We start from the raw sequence: 18,910 nt of genomic DNA on the forward strand, positions 1-18,910 counted from the left end.
ACTCATGCCATACTGTTTCCACATAAGCCACTTTTTAAAAAGGGTGGGAATGTGGAAATAGTGTAGAAATATATTTCTGACATATTTCTTCACACATATATATACTCTTGCTAAATATATGCATGTTTGTTTGTTTCCCTTTTGCATTTGAAAAACTGCACCAGAAATCTATAAAAGTGCAAACACAAAAAAGATAACTATGTTCTGGAAGAAGAAAAAAACATGGTGACTTTATATCAAAATAGAAAACTGAACAAAAGGATACATATATCTAAGGACTTCATCAGACGGAGATAGGGAAAACAAGAGAAAGCGGGGGAAATTGTCTTGTTTGTGTGCAGAATCATCCTCTATACATGGGATTCCGTCTTTAAAGAAGACAGAGAATTTACTTACCCTCATCACACAGGACTGCATACCCCCACCTCTAGCTCAACCATCTGTAGAGGAGAAAGAAGGCACCATTCTTCAGGCTAACACCCGTTCTCTGGGCTCCTCTCCTTCCCCTCCCAATTTCCTTACTCTCATTCACAGAAGTCTGAAACCTATTAGGCACTAGAACTTACTGTAGTTGATTTTTAAAAAGGGGAAATGAGGTTTAAAAGTTGCAATTGCGCAATTTCGAAAGCCAAGCTTACTATGAAGGAGAAATGACAGGAAAAACAAAGTGGTGATACCTCGAAATTTCTGTATTCATAATGATTAAAATAATTTTTAAAAATTACCATGTCAGGCTCATGAATCAGGATTTTGGGAGAGAAATATCAATGATCAATAGTAGACCACTCAAGAGAACATCCATTACTCCACGTCACTGAAGTGATTCAATACATGCAAATTTCATCGCTCCCATTCCACGTGTTCCCCTCTGCTTTCTCCTGTTTCCACATGAATTATGAGGTCAGAAGACAATTTCTCCCTGTCTCCCATCTCCCTGCAATTTCTAAACACTTCTAAAACAGTTCCCTAATGAAGCATCATGGACGACAGGCGAAAGTCTGCCTGTGTCGTTTAATGTTCTCTGTGTTATTTTATCAGGAAACTGTTTTTGAAGTGTTTAAAAAGGGAGAGGTTGTATGTGATGCATTCCTAAATATTCTTTTTTTATTTTATAACATTTTATATAACATTTTATTACACATATCAACAGCCTAAAATGCATATAATCTGCCTTTTTCTATATCATTTTCAATGAACATAAAAATGTCACTTTATAGAAAAATCTACTTTACTTATGGATCAACAAGAATATGACTGAATGAATGAAGTAAGCTTGTATGTGCTTTCAGCTACATTTATTGGTCAAGAAGAAGTGCACAATCAGAAGCTGATTAGCGCTAATTCAAATAGTCTTTACAAATGATAACTGGATTCATTTTTTTACTCTCCAAGTGACACACAGTTCAATTTAAACTCATAGCAATCCTGCTGAGTATACTGGAATATCTCTAGGGAACAGATTGCACCAGTATGTTTTGTTCTAGGTATTCCAGATATTCACACATAATTGTTAATCCTATAATCTTATCCTTTGAACTGTCTGCAGAAAAATTAATTCCCTGAAAAAAAAATCCAGCTTAGTAATGAACAAATTGTATTACTAGACTATCTATGCATATTGCAGCAATTATTATTATGAATTATTGAGCCAGTGTGGGAAACCTGAGAATGGATATAACATAATAGCATTACAGGGTAATTCAGTACATGTCCACTCAGGCATAATTCCCACTAAACTCAGCAGGCTTCTTTCCAACTAGACATGTGCATTGTGCAGTATAAGACTGCAGTTACAATACTTATATTTATTTCACTCAATATGATTATTTAAACAACTGGTCAAATCCTTAATATTGTGGCTATATTCAAATGCAAAGAATTCCTACTACTAATCAACACATTTTAACACTTTAACACACTCTATTAAAGACTTTTATTTATTTCGTGTCAAAAGCATTGCATGATAAATAAGTTTAAAAGTGATAAAATAAAGGAATCACAAACAGCTAAATAGTTTTGGACCAAAAGCGGGCAACAGCAATCGCATTGTCCGTAGCTTTAAACAATTTAAAGACTCATCAATATGACCATATTGTGGCATTAATTTAATTGAACAATCTTTGCTGCTTTATCTTTCAGTAGCAACAGCCTATAACGGTATATTTACCTCTCTTAGGACCTCTTCACACTAGCTTGATTTTGGTGGCAGCAATGGGTTTTTCTTTAGTTCAACCCGTGAGCCCAATGGCTCCCATCATATTCTGGAAAAGTACATCCGGGGCAGCTCTGGGGCCGAACTGGAACAAAATCCCTGCTGCCACTAAAAAGCTGCTGCTGGTGGACAACAGGAGGCTCCCCGTCTTTTCATAAGGAAAGATGGGTCAAGCCAGCTTAAACAGCTTCCTCCATGTGATGAGGTAGAGGGGAAGCAGGGACAGTGTGGGGCGCAGGGCTACAGATTCCTACGTCCCCTAGGCGGGTGCCACCAAGACACAACAATATTGGCCAATTTCAGCGGCACGTGTGACAAGGTCCTTGCACTCTGCTTTATTTGAGTCAATCTATTTGTTGCTCTTGGTCAGTGGCAAGCACACATACTTTAAATACTTAAATTATAAATAATTCCTATATTGTAGAATCCTAGTTACTGTTATTGACTACTATTAATAATAATTAAGACATTCTAGTTCCATTTTCATCTCTTCCTTACATAGATAAATTACTCTATTCAAATTTATTTCATCCACCTCATACCCTGTTTCCCCTAAAATAAGACATCCTCAGAAAATAAGACCTAGTAGAGGTTTTGCTGAATTGCTAAATATAAGGCCTCTCCCGAAAGTAAGACCTAGCGAAGTTTTTGTTTGGAAGCATGCCCGCCGAACAGAACACCAGAGCATGTAGGATCGGTAAATGTACGTACCATAGAGTGTTGTACATGGAAATATTGGTAGTAACAAGAAATTCTTGATAGGGTTTCACAGTTTGTCTGGTTATGCTGGTTTGTGATGACGACTACTGTACAGTATATATAAAATGTTCATTTTTTGTTCAATAACAAATGTGAATTCTTCTTCATGGAAAAATAAGACATCCCCTGAAAATAAGACCTAGTGCATCTTTGGGAGCAAAAATTAATATAAGACACTGTCTTATTTTCGGGGAAACACGGTAGACAGTGTTCTTAAACACTGCTTCTTAAACTGTCGGCCCCAATCCCAAAAGGAGTTTTCTTAACTCAATGTTAGATTTCCCAAAATTTTGGCAACAGTAAAAGTTTTCTAACATTACCTAGTGGCTGTTTTAGATATTTACACAAAACAGTGTAAAAGCAGTGTTTACAGTTGATTGTGCAGAAGATGCCACAATATGGTAGTTTTGTTGAGTATTTCATTAAAAGAATACTCAGCCTGTTTAGCAAACCTTGCAAATGCTGAGTTATTATCAGTAAATGCTCAATTTTTATGCCTATTTTATATATCATATACTTGAGGTGATGCAAACATTTATCAGGCCGAAAGGAGTTTCCTCCTCTCAAATTATCAGCTTGGAGATCTTGGGGTCTCAGGGATGTCTTCCTGCTTTAACCAAAAGATATGTAGTGACTTGTTGGCCAAAAAAGAGACCACAGAATACTACCTTACAGGATTGTTCAGTTGCATCTTAATATCAAGCTTCAATGTCTTGTTACCATTGGTCAAACTTTAACTTACTCTTGCCTACATTGTTGACCACTGTGGATTCTCTGTAGCTTTTTACATACAAGGGAACTTCAGCCTTCATCATCATCATGAGCAATCACTCATGGCTGAGTATGATTGTCTTCCAAAAGTAGAGACTTGCAGTGGATTCATAAATGACAGTGAAAACCTATTCTGGATCCACATGGTCTTTCACACTGAGGATATAGATTTCCAGGTAGAAGGCAATCACAAGAAGGGTTTGCTTGACATGCCTTCCTCTTGGCATGTTCCATCCCTTTGTCCTGTATTCGTGCTTTTTCAAAATCCATGGCACTATTGGTAACAACTAACTTCCAGTTACAACACTCAAGTACCAGAGCTTCCTAGTTCTCGGTGTTTATGCAATTTTTTTAAGGTTAGCTTTAAACCCATCTTTGAATTTATTATTTTTTTATTGTCCACTGATCTTCCATCTTCCGTTCTTGAGTTGAGAGTAAAGTAACTGCTTTGGGAGATGCTGATTGGGCATTCAGACAATGTGGCAAGTCCTGCAAAGATGATGGTGGAGAATCATCATTTCAGTGCTGGTGGTCTTTGCTTATTCCAAAACACAGCCTTCAATTATGCATTAGTTAAGCAATGTTTTAATTCCCACTTAGATTAAGCAGAAAATGGACATCAAAATAGTTTCATACATTTCTATTAGGTGATTCAGATGCTATTTTCTGATATTTTAAGACTTCTTAGGACAGTGTAGTTATTGTTGTCCAATGAGAGTTTGACTAGCTAGAAAATACCAGCAATGATAGTTATGTAGATCTTTTATTAGAGAGCCCTTCAGTCCAGTAGATGACATTTTCCAAAGAAATAGACTGCACTCTGCAGCAAAATGCTTTTTGAGAAACATTTAAATCTTTGGAAAACAATACAAAGAGCCATTAAACCAACGTGAAATTTCAAACTGAGAAAAACATGACTCAGAATTAAATAGCTGTATGCTTTATAGTTTTCTGCCAGACCTTTAAAAACATTCCTTGAGGCCTGGGGAGAATATTTGTGAGTTCTCTTTACCCTAGAATCTTTGCTGATGCTACTGGTTTAATGTTACCAATAAAACTGTGTGTATTAGTCTGCCTTCAGTAGTTTCTGAAGTATTGCTTTTAGCAACTGCAACCCTTCAGTGACTTATTGTAGAGAGTTGACTTGGATGCTTCGTGCTCAGTTGAGATAGTTCAGGTTTGGAAACAGCGTATGAGGAAAATATGTATTGAAGGTCAATTCCATAAGTACTTTATAAGAGCAACAGAGTTATAAAAATACTTTTAAAAACCCACTAAGGCATAGGGCCGTAGTGCCAAAAATTCGTCACAAATTTCTATGATAAAGACAGAGAAATAGCAGATTTTAATTTTGAATTTGCAAAGAATAAGATGAGCAGATGCTCTGTCTGTGGATTGATTTGTGTTCAACAGAATTAGATTGCACATTAAATTCCAGACAATTATGAGCTTTCTCAGCCAATACTCCTGCAAAATTTAGTTTCTGTTGTATGTATTGCCCAATTATTTCAAAGAAGTAACATGAGGCCCATCATCTATCATAAATGAATAGTGCTATGTAGCTAATAACTTGCGTATTGGGGAAAGAAAGAATGTATGATAAATTGTTTCTGTGTTTATTAACATTAGAAGTAGAAAAAGGACTAAACAATTAGGCAGAGTTCAGCTGATGATCAAATATCCTTTCTTATTGTATCATCAATTCTGTTCAGATTGTACACAAATCACGCTTTTTGTTCAGAGATAGACACCAAACACTTAGAAAGCAGAATTTCACAGCACAATCCTATGTGTTTTAGTCCAAAAATGTCCCACTGTTAGGGATCTCACTCCCAAACACAGATGAAGTTTTGCTGATTCTCTCCTGTGCTCTTGCGCATCAGGAAAGCACCACAGTGAATGATGTGTTGGTATAATATGATCAAGATAAATAATGTACAGTATTCATAAAATAATACAAGTTATTGAATATTAAAGTTGGAATGATAAAAACTAACCAATTCCCTTCAAATGGAAGCTGGGGGACGGGTGGAGGGCGGGTAGGGGTGGGCAAGTGGGGAACAAGTAAGTGAGCAGTGGGACACGCAGACGGCCAGCCATTTGAGTGGGATAGCAATTTGTGGGTGGGATAGTGAGCCAGTGGGGGCAGGTGAGTGGGTGAGCTAGTAAGCAAGGTAGGCAAGTGGGTGAGCGAACATGGTGGACAGGGTGTAAGCAGGGGGTGAGCTGGCAAGCAAGCAACCAGGGCAGGTGGGGAGGCGAGCAAGTGGGGTGCGGGTGACAGTACACATGCCAGAAGAGAGGTGCTACATACCGTTTCAAGCACATGTGCCACCACTGCTCTAGCATATCTGATCAAATAAATGGTGTTAAAAATAAAAACAATATCCATGTTGAAAATATTGCTTATGCACACAGCTCAATTACGTAAAACTATCAGTTCTATAGGAAATTGTTATTATTTGGAATTGAGCCAATTCTCTTGGGGATGGGGATTATTTAGCCACCAATGGAAAATAGCTGACTATTTTACTGAACCTAAGACAAAAACAAATATTTTGAACCATGTCCATCAAGGAAAGGCATATCAATTCCCACTTACTCTGTATTGCTCTTAATCGTCATCAGGTTTGCTTTAATTTCTGGGGACCCTGTGAATGAAAGACCTCTAAGACACCCTCTTATTAATAGATCTACTCAGGTCTTAATTAAATCAATCCGCTTGCAACATAGTCTTCATCTTTTCATACTGCCTTCCATTTTTCCAAGCATGATCATCTTTACTAATGAATCATGATATGTCCAAAATAGGATAGCCTCAGCTTAGCCATTCTGGCCTTAGAGAGAGTTCAGGCAGGATTTGCTCTTTTACTCTTTAACGTTTCCTTCAGAAGTCTATGGTTCTGTAAAACTTTCCTTCTGTACCACATTTCAATTGAGTTGATTCTCTTCCTGTCAGCTTTATTCGCTATCCAACTTTGACAGCCATACATAGAAATTGGAAATATCATGGCATGGCCAAGTTCAAATATTGTATTCAGGATATATATTTACATTTGAGGATTTTTTAGGGCCCTTCCACACAGCCATATAAATAGAAATATCATGACATGGCCAAACTTGAATATTATATTCAGTGATATATTTTTACATTTGAGGATCTTTTTAGGGCCATATAACCCAGAACATCAAGGCAGACAAATCCACAATATCTGCTTTGAACTGGATTATGAGTCCACACTGCCATATAATCCAGTTCAATATGGATTTTATACGGCTGTGTGGAAGGGGCCTTAGTTCCTTCAGGACTCTTCTGTCGCACCTCAGGTTAGTGTCACCTTGCTAGAAACACCAGGCTGCACACAGAACTTAGTCTTCTGTAGTTTATTAGATAATAAGGAAAAATAGATCATAAAAGGCAAAAGTTCGGTTCCAGTAAATAGTTACAAAAACAAGTCTGAAAGAAACAAATCCATGGAAACATTAGGCATGAAACAAGGTCCTTAAAATGAAGCCCAGAAACGTGGATACTTCCAGACTCCAAAGTAACACAGGAAAGCAGACTTGGTTCTTGATTCAAGCGAGGAAAATGCTTTAATGAATTTCTCTCAATAGACTGTTTTAATAGCATAACATAAAGGCGTTTCTTTGCCCTTTGAACTCCCTCTTACTTGCTATTCGGAGACTTCTACGCAACCCCCGAAATTCCAGACGACTAGCCCAATCTAAAGACATGACCTCATCTGTCGCTTTCAAGGCCACAGGGCTTGTTAGCATGATCAAACAGAGGCTGGGAGCTCCTCTCCCTTTCTGCTTCTTGCACCTGAAAACCATCATAATTAACAACCACATTCTTTCCCGTGGAAAAGCCTCTGTCTTTCTCATCTCCCACAGCAGGAACACTCTGCACCTGAATCCCATAATTCCCATCAGAGTCATCTTGAAACTCATCCTGAACCTGAATCCCATCATCCAAACCGCATCCCAGAATCCTCAAACTGCATTCCTGAATCCTCATCAGAGTCACACAAAGGCTGGGTCACAACATCTTCTTCTGATTTTCTAACTACAAATTTCATTTTGATCAATGCATGAGCTGAAAAAATATTCTTTGTTATTGTTTTTATTTTATTTTTTTAACAAAATATACAATTAACCATTTTTTTCAAAAACAGAAAAACAATATCTAAATCAGGAAAGTACACAATATTTTAAAAAGGCAAAAACGATTTTTAATGTCTTAATACAGCTTATACATAAAATCATTGAACATGTTAGTATTTTGCCAATAACTAATCTAAAATAACAACAAATATGATAAACTGCTTTAAAGTAATGCAAATGATCTATGAATACTACCTAATTAAAGGATCTGGGACCAAAAAGATATTTTCCTGTTGAAAAGGTCTTTTAAAAATCCAAATTACACTGAAAGACAAAGGCATTTATGACCTGGACATTTTATAGAAGTCAGCAGATACCTTGTTGATCACTGGGAAAAGGTTTCCAAACTTTTGGATAATGTATATCTTTTTATAGAAAACTAATGTTTTTGATTGATCCAATTATTGTTTAAGAGTCAACATAGTGTAGTGGTTTGAGCATTGGACTATATCTGGAGTCAAGGATTCAAATCCCTGTTTGGCAATGGAAATCTATTGGGTGACTTTGGCAAATTACATTCTCTTGGCTTCAAAGGAAAACAAAGACTTCCTCTGAACAAATCATGCCAAGAAAACATCATGATAGTTTTGCCATAAGCTTGAAGCCACATAGCAAATTATTTCTGTTAATGCTTTTCCTCTCGTGTTCTCAAAACAGCAATCTTCATGTTGCTTTTATTTGTACAATACAAAACCATAAAGAGTAGCAAAAACACAAAGAATTGCATATGCTGTTTATATTCTAAATGTACATTTTGTATAATATTTTGAGCTACAAAGCATCTCAGTGCTCAAAAAGATGAAACCACTGGGGTATTGTCAATGAAATACATTCTAGTTCTAATTCCTAAACTATTTTCTTCAATGAGGCTTGCACTGTGGAAATACAAATGAAATTATGTTATATAAATATCAATAACTTAATATTGTATGTTATTTGCAAAATAATAGACTTTGTTACTTTAACTTTTATTACAGTTTTAGTTTGGCAGCGGCTCACAGTTTACTGTAATTTTTTAAAGTTTCTTTTAAAATATACACTACAGATGCATTTTGGGCATCAATTTAAATAGAATCAAGGGTGCAAAGCTCTTGGCAATTTTTCTGTATGGATTCTTGACCATCGTTGTCTGTCCCACTTCACATTACTATGAAGCTGGGTTCAGAAGCATTTAAGTACATGAAAGCATACATCAAGGAAAGCTCTGTTTGAAAAAAGTGAACATTCTGCCCTGATTGTATTTAACTTTCTCTTTCATTCAATCTTCCTTCTATTTCTATCTGAATGGCGTTGGAAGCTGTGATAGAAATAAGGAATATCTTTTAGTGCCATGATGCTTTGAAAAATTTACATGTTGCAATTTTCTAAAAGCACTGTGACCTTTTCTTGCTCTCCCACAACTTCACTGTGGCACAGTGTTAAAAGTTCAAATTTGTCATGCAGTTAATCCTTGATGAATATGACAGTGTGTGACACGTCTAAAACAGTTTGGCATAGAAATAAAAAAAAATAACACTGGTCATGTTTTAACCCTTTCAGCTTCATCCTTTTGTGGCCAAGGAAAGAGCTTGAGGTGAAAGAGACCACAAGGCATCTTCAGATTGCTGTGTCTACTGATTCTATATCTTGCAATGCTCCACCATTCATCTGATGAATATTTTTCCTTAATTTCTCACAAATAAAGAGGTATGTGTTTTTCTTTGTCTTTTGCCCAAAACCAAATATTGCATTCCAGTGATTTCTTGAAATTGTAATCGTAGTATGTGACTGTAGAATGTTTTTAAAATACCCCTATCTTAAAATGGAACTAGTAGTCTTTTATAGATGAACAAGACGTTATGATCATTTTGTGCATCGAATACTGTTTTAGACAGAGATACCAAAGATTGTGAACTGCACTGGTTACCAGTATCTTTCTGTGCCCAGTTTAAACCACTCTGAGGATAAAAATATTGTAGACCACATTAACACTTCAGAGGCTTCATGACACTACAGGCACTACTTGGCTACAGTCTTTCTTTCTCAAACTCAAGGCAAAGAACGTATCCAGTAGTCCTTCCCCCAGGCTCCTACAATCCCTGAGTAGTTCAAATTACAGTTGATTGGTTCTCCTCGCAGATGCTGGAGGATTCCTATATACCCAACTGGTTACCTTTGTAAAGAATGTAGCCTATAAAGTGGGATTGATAGAATATTGGCTACCACTACACTTGCTTGACAGTAGAAGGAATCCTGAGGCTGCTGTGTACATGCTGTATATTTACTAGGGGTATGCAATTTTTGTTAGTTGTTGTAAGTTGTATCATTAAGTAAATCCGACGCACAGGCATGGACTGTGCTAAAAACTTAATCTAAACTTTTAAATAGCTTTTTCATTTGAATTTTGTAAATCTCAGAAACCTCACAAAGTTAGTTTCATTTTCAGCACAAGGAAGCAAAGCAAAGCCAAAAAGGCTGTCTTTCCTCTTTAAATTAATAGCCCCTCACCATTAGGAGAGGGAAGCAGCAGGGATAAAGCAGAGTTTGCTGGGAAAGAGACTGAGAAAGCACAGAATTCTGGGAAAGTAGTTTGGGAAAGCCGCAGCCAGCCAGAGTTCCAATAAACTGTTGAATCTGCAAAGAGGAGGACTGACTGATACTTCTAGTAAGTAACTCTCTGTCCTCAGCTGGGAAGAAATACCTAAATGGAAGTTCTATTGGTTAATATGAGAGACATTCAATGAAATAGCAGTTGTGGCTTAAAAAAACATTTTTGTCAAAACTTTTTTTAAATCCCTAAAATCAGTAGATGTATGAATATTTCTGAAAGTTGAGGGAATGATCCCCTGTTATCTTGGGTCATTGTATAGAAAATTCAAGGAGATAGGTCTTGTAGTTTTTTTAAAAAAATGTTGCTTATAAAAACTTTGAAAATTCCATGGATAAGTGAAACATTATGAAACTTGATGTACAAACAGTGGTAAATGTGTTCTACCATTGTAGAAAGTTTTTTATTTATTTATTTTATTTTAATTGATACATCAATTCAATTAACAAACTTTTGCCATACAAGACTTATCTCGATATACTTTATTCCAAAAGTCACTTTACCTTATATGACACTTTATACATTCCTTAGATGTGTATCTCCCATTACCCATGGCCTCCTCCCCACCCCCATTTCCCCCTTCCCTCCTGGAACAGTAATTCCAAATGATGTCATTGCATCAATTTAACCGTGTGGAAAGCCTGGTCCAAAGTGCTATATCTTAATCTCCATCTATTTTGTCGGTTAGAATAGACCATTTCCTGTACCAGTCTTGTTTTGTATGACTATTCATATACTTGTTTTTTCTTCGATTAATGAAATCACTGATTATATATTCTGAGAGGTAAGACCACCAAGTTTCTAAATCCCATCTTGTATTGTCTCTCCATCCTCGGGCTACTGTAGCCTGTATTACAGCTATTATATATACAGTACAGTCTCACTTATCCAACGTTCTGGATTATCCAACGCATTTTTGTAATCAATGTTTTCAATATATCATGATATTTTGGTGCTAAATTCGTAAATACAGTAATTACTACATAGCATTAATGTGTAATGAACTACTTTTTCTGTCAAATTTGTTGTATAACATGATGTTTTGGTGCTTAATTTGTAAAATCATAACCTATTTTGATGTTTAATAGGCTTTTTCTTAATCTCTCCTTATTATCCAACATATTCACTTATCCAACATTCTGCCGGCCCATTTATGTTGGATAAGTGAGACTCTACTGTATTAGGATTTCTGTCCAATTATTGTTATTTTTCTTTGCCTTTTTAGTGACAGACATGATTCTGGCTTTATCCCACTTAAATTTTTTCCTATTATTTCTTCCATTACATGTCTTATTTTACTGTAATAGTTCTCAACTTTTCTACAATCTCACTACATGTGGGAGAATGAATCTATTCCCCCACAATTATGCCAACATTTGTTGGAAATATTTCCCATTATATGAGCTAATTGACAGGGGGTTCTATACCATTTAGATATTATTTTCCTTTGGATAGAAGGAAATTTTACAGCTATTTCATCCCAAAGTCTGTAAAAATGAGGGAGAAAGGATCCCCTGAAGTTTCCCCGCTTGTGCAATTGCTATAACAAAAAGTAACAAAATTCCATTACTCTTTTTATTGTAACAAAATGTTCATGAATTACACTTCAGAAACAAAACACCAGTGCCCCCTAATTTTGTAATGAGTTTTAAAACATTTTTTCATCAATCGCACAGTCCTAATGCCTATTTAGTAGTCTCAAGCAGGTTTTAACTTCACCATCACTGGATTGATTGCTGGACAGGAACTCTGCCTACCTGTCCCATATGCTAGTAAAACTAAGCTGACAGCTTCTACTGACTTTTCCCTCTTTAAAAGGAAAACTACTAGGTCCTTTCAGATTATTCCAAACTTCTGACTAGCTTTTATTCTTGCTGTTGCCCACCCAGCTGTTGCCAATTAATTTACTCAGGCCAACATTCAGGTGAGCTGCATTAAGGTTTCTCTAGCAAGGCTGCCCTTCTTCTTAGGTTAGAAGACTTATAGCCTCAAGCTCTTCATTGGTGAGTCATCCAAATTCTTAAATATAGTTTTACTAGCTTCTGCTATTTCCACCAAAATTGGTGGCTCCCCCATTTCCTGCAGCTTCCCCCTCCCACATGTACATGTTAAACATATTCAGGAGGTCTGGAAAACTCTGTAGTGGAAGCATCTGGTGCCACAGAATGCTGAAGTGGAATTAAAATGCAATTTTAATAGTACTGGAAATTGAAATACAGTGCTATTAACGGGTGATTACTCCTACACTATAAAATGTACTCACGATAGATGTATCTGATTTTGTATGTGGTTGGTATTTGGAAGAACTTCAAAAACACCCTTGTTCGCCTTGACTTTTAATTGAAAAGTTCTTATGGTTTTTGCTAGTTTAAAATGTAAGCTGAATTTAACTAGCTAATATTTTTTGAATTATTTACAGTTAAAATACTTTCATATTTTGTTTCATATTGAGCTCTATTTTTTTATAAGTCACCATAGGAAGAATGTAGCTGAGAAATATATTAATAAAATAAATACTACTTGCAAGTTTCATTGAATTAAGTACAAATGTGATTAATTCCAGGTGTGTGAGAGTGAAAGAATTGTGATCCCAATTTCTAAAATAAAAAAAATCCAAGAGAAGGATGGGAAACATGAAAGTGATATTGCTCTCCCACATCCTGCAGAAGGACAGTGCAGCACCACAATCCATGCCATTTCCCCACCCCAGTTTAGTTGTAAAGTAACAACAAACTGTATGTTTTACTGTATGTTTTAAGGTTATAATGCTTCAATGTCACAATGGCAGATTGCCACAAAGGAATTAATACAACCAGTTTGTGGATTATGACCTTATGGCATACAAGAAAGATTTTTTCAGTCTTGTATGGAGATGGAAGGAATAAAAAAAGGAAACTCTGATTAGCTGTATTAGAACATCCAATAGCCTTTATTCCGTTGATTTCTTAAAATTGGCCCTGTGTTTGAAATTAGTGGGATTGGAATTCTACTTTCTAATGAGATGCATTGACTGGAGCCTTCTAGCTGGAATGTGTTTAAGACTAAGATCCACAGTGGAAGAAGCATTCGGGCAATCAGAAGTAGTTCTTTTCTAGTGTACGAATAGTGTATTTAGTCAATATGGAAAAGTTATCTAATTCTGTTAAATTAGTCAAATAAAATGCACAATTAAGAAAAGGCATTTAAAATAGCACAGATTTTGATGTGTAAAGAAAATAGAAACTATTGCAATATAATATGAGGAATGAAATGCAATTGGGATTCAGAGAAATCTAAGAAAACTGTTTGTATCCCTGTTGAAAACCAGCTCTGAAGAGTTGAGAAATCTTCTGGGACATATTTTGGTAGCTACTGTGTGCTGCAGCAGTAGGAGATGGAAAGAGAGTCCACATAGTAATACTGTTGCTTATGAAAGAACATAGTTAAACCTTGGCTAATGTATTGTTTTCTCCAATGTATAAGCTCATCAGAGAGCTAGTGTGGTGAAGTGGTTTGAACACTGGACAATAACTCTGGAGACCAGGATTTGAATCGTCATTAAATCATGGAAACCACTGGATGATCTTGGCCAAGTGACACATTCTCTCAACATCGGAGATAGGCAAAGGCAAGCCACCTCTGAACAAATATTTCCAAGAAAGCCCCATTATAAGATGGATCTACACTGCCTTATATCCCAGGATCAGATCCCAGATTATCTGATTTGAACTGGATTATATGAGTCTACACTGCCAGATAATCCTAGGATATAGATCAGTATTGATCCCAGCTTTCCATTCACTCCCTATCCCAATAAGTTGGAAACCTATTGAAAATACATAACAGCAGCATGAGCCCAGCTACTGGAAGAGTTAAATAGTAACTGGGAAATAATAAAATTCATGTTGTCTGGTGCAACAGGATTTAAATAAGAGATATTCAGTAAAGAGAATTTAATAAACAGCAATGAGGCATCACTCATAAATAGCTGGGATAGCAATAATATTCCCTTATCCTATAATGAACCACCAACCTTTCACAGTTGATAGTGTCCATTGGTGGGAACTCTATTCCTTGATGGCAATGCTACTGTCCATAATCACAAATAGGTAGTTAGCTGTGGGATATCCACAATTGTATATTGACAATGTTTGTTTCTTATGTGTAACAATTATACAAAGATGCAGGATGACAAATTCAAGCCTGGTAAAGCAGCAAGTCATCTAATGACTGCTAACACATATTATACAAAAAACTAGCTGTTAGTCGCATATTTATTTGTACGTGTGTGTTTACAACGTCTACCATTTTAACCACAAATTTTCTTCTAATTTTAAACAGTTTAAAATCAATGATTACTTACAGGATCTTTAACAATGGGAGGCTCTATTAAACATGCAGAGAAAACAAATGGAGCCCATGAATTTAATTCTCGTTTCCATTATCTGTTATTTCTGCTTCATACCCTAAAGCTGTTGATGCTTTTTTTTCATATTCATCCATCTAACAGAATGTTGAGAGGGTTAGGGATTACAAAGACCAGTAAGTGGAATGGTACTGAATTGTAAGTTAATTTAATGTGAAAATAAATCCCTGTCTATGTTAAATGTGATGAGGCAACAAGTTTCTAAAGTACTCTGGAATAGTTTTCCTTTTTATAAGACCCTGAAGGGCTGGAAGCATTTTCTGTTGATTATAAAGTTATTGTTTAAATAGGATAAAATAATGTAATATGACACCAAATTACAATAAAGTAAGAAATACAAATAGCAAATAAACCTAGTTCAATTTAATGTTTAAGGTTCTTAAAATGTTCACTGTCAGCATTATTGTAAATGTGTCCTCTATTAAGCCTCCTTTCTATTGAGGCCCTTCATTTCCATTGTGTGTGTCTTTATGTACATCTTGTGTTTATTTATTCAAGACTAAGCTTGGCATTAAAGCAGTAGTCAGATTTTCACAGGATCAACCATTTTGATTCATTTTTTAAACAGATTTGAATTCTAGATTATTGTCTAGATCAGGAGTTCTTAAACTTTTCCACTCAAGACTCTTTTGGCCCTCAAAATTGTTACGGAGTAGCACCAGGTCCGCCCTGGAAGTACTTCACCAGAGTGTGATGGGAACTGACAGGCTCTGTGGTGAAAGGACAAAAAAAACCTGTCACTGTCGCCAAATTTTGGACCATGTGAAGAAGTCCTAGGTGACATTCAGAAACCTTTTACTGTTTCCAAAATGTTTGGGACCCCAACATTGAGTTAAGGGGACCCCATTGGGAGTCTGGACCCACAGTTTTAGATTATTAGATTACTATAATGTGCTCTACATTGAAAAATGCACACCCCAAAGAGCCGCCCTTTCTTGTCCTTTGTACTGGGCTGCAGTATTATTTTCCTCCTTCTTTCACATGGTAAAACCGCATTTCCCTCTTTGCACCTCAGGCCTCATCATGCCTCTCTTTCTCATTGTTTACAATTTGCCACTGCATCTCTTACCTCCTTTCACCCCTTTCCCTTTAGCACTGACTTTCTTCATATTCAACCTTAACCTTCCCCCCCTTGTAATATGTCCCTTACTTCTTTCCCTGCACTACTCACACTACTCATTCTCCTGTTGGTCCTCCTTTCCTTCTCTTATTTCTTTCCCTCATGTGCACCCCTTACTTGTTTCTTACACACCACCGTCCAATGATGCTCACTGTCCCACTGTCTCCTACTCCCTCCACTCTCACTGCTCACTCCCTGAAATTCCCAGGTGGATTTGTTACTTGCAGGAGAGCGTTTTCACATTTCCACCCATATCCCAGGTTCTAGAAAGGCTAGAGATTTGCCATACTTTAACCGAACCTTGAAGTTTTATCCAGATGATGACCCATTTGAGCACTGGGTTTCATGCCTAGAATCTGGGGAAAAGCTAGATTAATAAGACAATCCTAATTAACACTAATTCATCTCTTTGGAGGTTTAGATCTTGGAAGCCTTTAAGTGCATTCTGTTTTTGAAGCATGCATTTCCTTACCATTATTATATAGGTGGTTTAAAATTACATGTAAACCAATTCTTGCTTTTAGAAGGTTTTGACAAGGCTAAATATAAAGGAACGTAAGTGGCATCCCTAGACATGGTAAGATCTATTTATTTATTTATTTATTTATTTGCTATATTTATACCCCACTCTTCTCACCCCGAAGGGGACTCAGAGCAGCTTACAGACTATGGCAAAATTCAATGCCGCATTATACATACAAATAATAAATCTACTTCTGATTGTCACCTGATAAATTACTTCTGAGTGGTGCATAAATAAATAGCATGGAGACTTCATATGTTTATGTTTCTCTTTAGCTCTTCCACTTTATATGTGAAACTTGTATATGTTTTACATAAAGAATAGTACCTTTTGGAGGTCAGAATTGCAGGGGCGGGGTATCAGATATTATCATTTGAGATTTTCTTCATAGTGTTGAGCTAATTTAACTCTTTTTGATCTTAATTGAATATAAAGTGTTCAAAGACAAAGCTGTCAAATTGGTCATGCCTTCTGCAGGGCTTTGGGTCACAGGACCCCTTGAAGATGGGCTTTTAAGAAATAGCTAATTTAGAGCTGTCTACCTGTTCTATTGCTGATGTTGCTGTTGCTTCCCTTTGCAAGTGTGGAGATTTCTTCTTTCATAGAAGATTGAGTGAGCAGCACTATTCAACCCTGTTTGGACAGCAATATTTTTGACTGGTAGCACAGGAGATATAATTTAAAAGAATGACCCTAATTCTTTCCTTATCTAATAGTTATTAAACTGAAATAACACTTATAGAGTCTTATTTTTCTGGCTACACCGAATACAAACCTGATATAACACAACTAAGGTACTGCTTATTTGGAAACCTATTTTGAAGCTTTTCCCAATGCTTAAGCATATATGCATGTGCCTACTAGTTTTGTGCCTGAAAATTTGCTGTGCCATTTCAGGAAAAAAGACTTTATTTTTGGTTTCTTCCTCACCACATCCTTTTATCATGTTGTTCAAATAGTGTCCATGTCATTAAAAAGAACCACTAGCGTGACCTTGTTCTGGAGGGGTTAAAAAGAATAAATAGCTTTTAAAAGGTTATTTAGTTTCCTTTATGTAAACCTTTTGCATAAGTGATCATTATAATATTTGTCCTTCGCTTTGCACCAGCTTTTTTTATTAATGATAAAACTTGATGTATGTTTGGTCATATAAAGTGATATAAAGGAAAAAATAGATTTTTCTGAGCTCTGAATAAGTAACATTTCTTTCCAAACAGGTCTCTGTAATGTGGATCTCAAATGCATAAAAATACAACAATTAAGTGGCATTCTATTTTAATTTTTAAACATTTGTTACCATGTACTCAGTTTTTAATAAATGCGTCAATGGATGCAATATTTTCAGTTTTATATCACAAATTCAACACCCTCAACAGATTCTCCAGACTTCAAAGAAATTTAATATTAGTATCATAAAAGACCCTTTGAAGACTACTACAGTAATATAAGAAAAATGACTGCTTGAGTGCGCCCTATCGTTTTGAAAGTGTTTTATTGCTTTAATTTCCTGTCTTAGTAAAGTAACAAGCAACATAATAGAAGATATACTGTTACAGAGTTTGCAATTTATTAGGAAGCTTAAGCTGGTTGAAACTTTATGATTTGGAAGAAAAAGAAAAGAAAAAGAAAGAAAAGAAACTCTATATTTAGCTGGAAAATTCAGCCAGGTCCTAATCTTAATGTTCTAGTAGTTTTCCATGCAGAGCTATCTGTGACTCATAAGTTGCCTAATGTTTTTACATATAATAAAGCCAGTGGCTTAGGCCTCTCAGATTGTGCAGGTTGTGTGTTGCTAGCTTTCAGCAACCTTCATGCCTGTTCCATTTGGAAAGCATTTGTAAGATGGCAGCTGTTATTTGGAGTCTTCTTTGATATTGTCAAAAGTATTCAGTACATACACTTGAATTTATTTCTCACTTTTTTGTGTACATGGCTGACTTTTAATTCAATATATTTTCATTCCAACATAGCATGTTAAATCTTTTAACCCCGTTGTATGGAAATTAAGTTCCATAGAGAAGTGTTTTTCTACAGAAAAACAATCAATTTTCTTTACTAAAGGGTGGATAGAAAGAACATGATATTATGACTAATGTACAGAAATGTGTGTAAAATGACCTCATAAATAACTGGTGTCATTTTCTAGCCGGTGTAATAGATTATTCACTGGCTTGTACTGCATAGGTAGCAGATATACCACCAACTAGCAGCGCACTTGTAATGGAAGTTACATGTTTATCAGTGTAGAGCAAGGAATACAAGATTTTCAAGGTCTTCTTAATCCCACTACTATTTTGCCACCTAAGTATTACAAAACATCTGTTAGTCACAGATTGTTGGGTATTTCCCCAGAACTGAACATTACAGAA

General features: G+C 36.0%; 1 protein-coding gene across 23 annotated transcripts in view; it reads left to right on the forward strand.

Moving 5' to 3' along the window:
* tenm3 (teneurin transmembrane protein 3) overlaps window positions 1–18,910 on the forward strand; it is a 1,793,546-nt gene that overhangs the window by 811,655 nt on the left and 962,981 nt on the right. For all 23 annotated transcript variants that reach the window (XM_062982692.1, XM_062982693.1, XM_062982691.1 and 20 more), the window contains one exon: window positions 9,446–9,592. The gene's annotated coding sequence lies outside the window, so the exon portion shown is untranslated. The remainder of the gene's footprint in view (window positions 1–9,445; window positions 9,593–18,910) is intronic.

The sequence above is a fragment of the Anolis carolinensis genome, chromosome 5 (assembly GCF_035594765.1).
Source record: "Anolis carolinensis isolate JA03-04 chromosome 5, rAnoCar3.1.pri, whole genome shotgun sequence".
Lineage (NCBI taxonomy): Eukaryota > Metazoa > Chordata > Lepidosauria > Squamata > Dactyloidae > Anolis > Anolis carolinensis.